This window comes from Antechinus flavipes, chromosome 1 (assembly GCF_016432865.1).
Source record: "Antechinus flavipes isolate AdamAnt ecotype Samford, QLD, Australia chromosome 1, AdamAnt_v2, whole genome shotgun sequence".
Lineage (NCBI taxonomy): Eukaryota > Metazoa > Chordata > Mammalia > Dasyuromorphia > Dasyuridae > Antechinus > Antechinus flavipes.
In genome coordinates this window covers 608,283,390-608,289,433 of record NC_067398.1, presented here as the reverse complement: position 1 = coordinate 608,289,433, position 6,044 = coordinate 608,283,390, and positions in this window count along the sequence as shown.

The following is a 6,044-nucleotide window of genomic DNA, read 5'->3' as shown; positions in this document are numbered from 1 at the left end:
CGTCGTAGTCAGCGTCGCACATGGGTAAAGAGAAACTGACTCGTAGCGGAGCAAAGGATGCAGAAGGGGGCGTCAGCGTTGGACTAGCGTGAGAGTGGGTTGCCCGGATTCGGCTCCGGGGCTGGCTCTGATAGGAGCTTTGGGGACCAGTACATCGATGAGCATTTAGTAAACGTGCATCAAGAAGGCGATAGGAAAAGTTGAGGAAACTGAAGAAGACGGAGGCCCGATTTAACTTTCGGATGTAAATGACTTCAGTCTCCTCAGTTAATCCACTGTGCTACCACCTTATTCGTGTCTAAAAATACCTCTCAGTCTTGAGCTTTTTGTTAGAAGGTGGGCAGTAGGTATCGTAACCTGTCCTTTGGAATCTATCATTGCCTTGACTTAAATGTTAAGTCTTTCAAAGTTTTTCTTTGCAGTGTAGTTATTGTATAAATTGTTTTACTGATCTTGCTCACTTCACTCGGCTGTGGTCCATTCAAAGCTTCTCAAGTTTATTTGAAACTGTCCCCCTCATCATTTCTTATATCGCAATGGAATTGCATTATGTTCATATACCATAAATCTTCAATTATTCAGCAACTAATGAGCTCCTTAATTTTCACTTCTTTGTCACTACAAACGTGCTATTATAAATATTTTTGTACATGGGGTCTTTGCTCCCTTTCTTTGATGGCTTTGAATACTACTAGCAGTCCTTGTAGTATTGCTGGGTCAAAGGATATGCACAATTAAATGACTTTCTGTGGACTAAAACGTTCTCTAACATTTGTCATGTCCCTCCCTCCTTTTTTTTTTTTTTTCCAACTTTGCCAGTCTGATGCCAGCACCATTTTACATTTAAATAAACTGAACCATGGAGAAGTTGTGACTTGTCTAATGTCACACACTTAGTAAATGGCAGAGATGGGATTTGAAGCAATATCTAATGACTCTAAAGCAACCTTTATATCAAGCTTTATAATTCACAGAGTAATCATCCAGCAACAGCTGTGTGGATTTTTAAAATAATAATAAATTTTGAACGCAGATCTTAATATAATAAATAAAAAAAAATAAAATAAAATTTTTAAATTGTTTTATAGATAAGAAAATTAAATCTTGAGAACTGAAATTAGTGACCCAAAAACATGGAGTAATAATAGCATTTATGTAATATTTTTCAAGTTTGGAAAGTGCTTCATTAATATTATTTCATTTTCTCCTCAGTGATCTTGGGAGGGAGATGCTATTATCATACACCCATATCTCCCCACTTAACAGATGGGGAAGCTGAAGCAGTTAAGTGATTTTTCCAGGACTACACAGTTAAATGGCAGAGGCAGAATGTAAACTCAAGTCCCTGACTACAGGAATTAACCACACTAAACCATTTCATTAACTACAGTAGTTTCACTTTTTTTCCCCAGGGTGTTTGATTTGTGAAGTGCTTTCTTATGAGGGTGAACTCTATATTGAGGATAGTACATTTTCACAAGTATATAAACATACAGTTTGAACATAAAGGTAGGAATGGACCCTAAGGATTACTATATCTAATTCCAGTTTGTAGATTATTCTTTTTCTCCTCCTGCTCTTCTTCCTGCTCTTCCTGCTCTTCCTTTTCCTTCTTTTTCCCAAAAAGAAAAGGATCTTACAACCCCAGCAATTTTCTCTAACACTTATGTGGATACTCAAGATTGTGCTTGTTTGAAAGCTGTTATTTATTTTGTGCTTAAGTTGTATAATTGTACTTTCTAACAAGAGATGTGCACATCTATAATCATGGAAGAAGCTTAAAAGTTGATCTAATCCCTTCACTTTACAGACAATAACTTGCTTAATATTTACATAGTGATTCACAGTTTTCAAAGTGCTTTCCTCACAACAATCCTGTGAGGTAATGAAAGTATTAACTCACATTTTACAGATGAGGAATAAAGTCAATTATACTTACAGGAAAATTGAAACCCAGAGAAGTGGAAATGAGTTAACTAAATATGGTATTGATTCGTTAACTCTCCATGGAAGCTGTTTCACATCTTCCCTCAAGCTTGCTTCATCATCCCTTTCCCCTCTCTTTTAGCAGAAGAATTTACATCTTTCAATGAGAAAATAAAGAATACCTGTCATGAATCTCTTTTCCATTACTCAGAATCCTTCTTCAACAAACTCCATACTCTATTTTGCTCTAGAATGAAATGGTCCTTTTCTTTCTCTACTTTTATATTCCATTCCTCTTTCCATCTTTTGGAAGGCTTTATCCTTTAATAACCCTGTCTTTTCATTTTCAGTCTTTGATATCTCCTTATTGATTGGCTCCTTCCTTGTTGCCTTCAAATATTACCAGGTCTCTGCCCTCCTTAAGAAAACATTCAATTCATCCTTCTCCCTCAGCTATCACATCTTTTTCTCTCATTTCTGTCTTTCCCTGAATTATCAGTCTCTTGTATTCTGGCTTCCATCCTCACCAAATGACTGAAACTACTCTCATCAAAGTTACCAAATGCTCTCTTAACTCCTAAATCACATGACCTTCTCAATTCTAATTCCTCTAACCTTTTCAGCTTTTGACATCGTTGTCCCAACTTATTCTCCCTAACCCCACATAGCCAATTCTCCCTTCTGACTCTACCTGCTGCTAGATATTTGCTTTCCTTTGGAACATTTCTCTCTTTGTCTCTCTAGTTGTCTATCTGGCTATGTATGAGTCCCATTTTCTAAATTATCCTTCATCTTCCCTCTTCCAACGTAACCACGAGTGTTTTCAAAACCCGTGTCTTTTTCTCTTCTTCTCTTTTCTTCCTCCTCCTCATCCTTCCTCTTTTTTTCTCTTTCATCATCTCCCATTAATTATCATCTCTGAAGATATTCTCAAACATACAGGGCTAGTCTTTATCTCTCTTAATATTTTCATTGTCACATAATGATCTAGGGTCTAGAGGGCTGCTTGGATATTTCCCAGCTCTCAAGTTCTGTTAACTCTACAATTAAAGCTTGGAATAAGATAGATCATCTCTTAATATTATCATTGCTATTTTTTAAAAAGCAAATTGACAGGGGGGAAAACTAAAAGTTAACCTTTAATTTGATGTTTAATTTGTCTTTGTTTCCTGGTTCTTAAGAATTTCAAGAGAATGTTGGTTATAAGAGAGAATTTCAATAAGAGCATTCTATCCTTTGATCCTTTAAGTAGCAATCATTGAAGATAATAAAAAGGTCTCTACTGAATTTGTCTTTAAAAATTGAAGAGTATGAAATTTTTCTTCTGTGAGATGGTTATAAATGAGAAAGAGAAAGCAAAGCTATTTGATTTATTATTTTGTATATACATATATACTTAATAAAATATATGTAGAATATGTGTATATTTATACACATGTGTGTGTATATATATATGTTTGTATATATATTTGAAAACACATACACATATATCTATTATTGAACTTGGAAGAACAGGGGAAAATAGTTAACAGGACATTGAATCTCAAGGTGAATAAGATAGGAGCATCTAGCTGTCCTCAATAAGAGGAAATCAACATATTTAAAAGAACTATATCTTATTATACTGACATAATAAATGTAAAGTGCTTAGCCTAAACCAGAACATAACTCTTAATACACTAATACTTGTTTCTTATCTTTCCTTTAAGTTCTGATAACATAAACAGAAACAATTCCAGTAAGGAAAAAATGGGAAAGCTATTTAAAAGGTTATCTATGTGTGTGTGCCCGCCCTTGTCTTTTGGAGCAAAAGAGAAAGAGGGAGGTGGTTCAAAATTAAAGGTATAGTGAGATGTCTTGAGTTTTCAAAATTACAGCTCAGTTTCTTTGAACCAGGAAATATGAAATTTATAATGTAAATAAAAAGATGGTGTGGGCCTTTAAAAAGGAAAAAATAAATTAACCATGATCCCCAAAAGCCAGAATTGTTTATCTAAAACAGGTAATAAGTCTAATTTTATTACTTTTTTTTTGACAGTTACCAAATAAAATGAATTCCATGGGAAGAATATAGTATCCCTAGATTGCAACAAGGCATTTCACAATGTAAAGTGATTTACAAATTTTATGTAGTAATGTCTTTTTTTTTATTACTTAAAATTGTCACTTTATTTTCCTAAGAAAATATATAAAAATAACTTTCTTCATATACATTGTATTTAAATAAAATGAATTTGTTAGTTTTATAACAACACAAAAATATCGGGAACATAGTAAAATAATGCAATATATCACTATTTATTAAGATTACTATGCTTTATATATACAAATGCAATGATTTGCAGACTGGACTTAATTTGGGATTTAGTTTCTCAGAATGTGGTATAATTGATTATAGTGCTAGTTGTAATTCTCTTTCAAACACTACTCAAGATGGATATTTTGTCTTTATAATAGTTACATCAGAAAACCATGTCCCACAAAACAAACGATATTAAAAATTAAATGAAAATTTGTTTCACTTTGCTTCATAAACCAGAAAACTTTTTATTTGCCTACAAGTGAAATAAGATTTTCAGGTTCAAACACTTAGCATTTCTATTTAGATGATCTAAAATGACTAATGTTGTTTGACCATACAAAACATTTTTAGAAATATCTAGATACTTGAAATAAAAACAAGATTGCTTCTGTAAGTCAGCCAAGTGGTTAATAATTAAAAAAAAAATTCTTCTACTTTATTTTCAGGGAAAATATTTTCTAAATTGAGAAAGTTAATTATTTTCTGAAATCCAGCTTTTTCATATGTAGTCACTTTACATTTTTTATCCAACTATGAATTTTAAGAACTTATTGTGATCTATGCAGAATATAGTGCTCATTTTTTCAGAAATTTTCACTATATACAGAAGTTTTAGGAAGAAATTTTTGTTTTAAAATGTATTTGCATCATTGTTATTATTGTCAACAAAATGATTTCTCTCTTAACTCAAACATTCTTTGAAGTACTTTGACATGAAAGTCAGTATATTCCCTCCAATATAAAAACAGCCCATGTTCTATCCTCATGTCATTGTTAAAATGTACAAGGAGTTTTTCTTTTAATACACTAATTAAAACAAGAAAAAGTTTATTACTGTTGTAAAAACTTGAACTATATGTATTTTTTTAAACAGATGATTGGCTCTGAGTCATGCAGTGATTTCAGATTAAATGAAGAACCACATTTTAAAGCACTGCTATAGACTTTCATTTCTTCCTGACATTGATTGAGTTCTGTCAGTGCAAGTTTAATCTATTATGTCATTTTGATTTTTTAAAAATCTGTCAATCTTATAGAAAATTTCTCTTCACATGTCATTGTCAACAATAGATTTGCCAAGTAACAGATCTCTAAACATTGATTTCAGCAACATGTCATACATATGTAATCAGATGAGAAATTTTACCCACCTGTGTCTTTCATCCCTTTGCTACACAAAATAAGATTTTTGTTTCTCAGTTGATCAATAGCATTTTTAGATATATAAGCCATTCTCCTTTCTATTCTATTGTCTGAAAAAAGAATCATTTGAAGTCACTTTGTAAATGATTAGTTGAGCATTATTTCAATAAGGTTACAGAGGTTGTAGTTAGCACTAACATTTCTTTGATCTAATGAAGCTTTTATACTTAACAATTCTGCAACCAATGACTCAAGTCATCCTTTTGATGGCACAGATATGCTTCCTGAAAAATTTTGTTTTTGCTTGTTAAAAGCATTTAATTTTCTGTAGAAAAGTTCTCTTGTCTTGCCAACATCTTCTGAATATCCACTTTCAAGGTCCCATTTTAATGTATTAAGTTTCATGCTATCTACAGATAGTAGCACAGCAGAATCACTCCCCACTAAAGGAGCACTAATTCAAATTGGACTTATTTAATTTCACAGGATTTTTCTGAAAAAGAAAAGAAAAAAAGATCAAGTTTTCTCACACATCTTACTTCCACATTTAACACCAAATACTTCTCCAAATGAATAATTTATAAGAATTTAGCATTCCTGTTAAGTGAAAAGAAAAAATATATAGATACATAAATATGTCCAAATGAGAATTATTAAAGGATATTCTTTATAT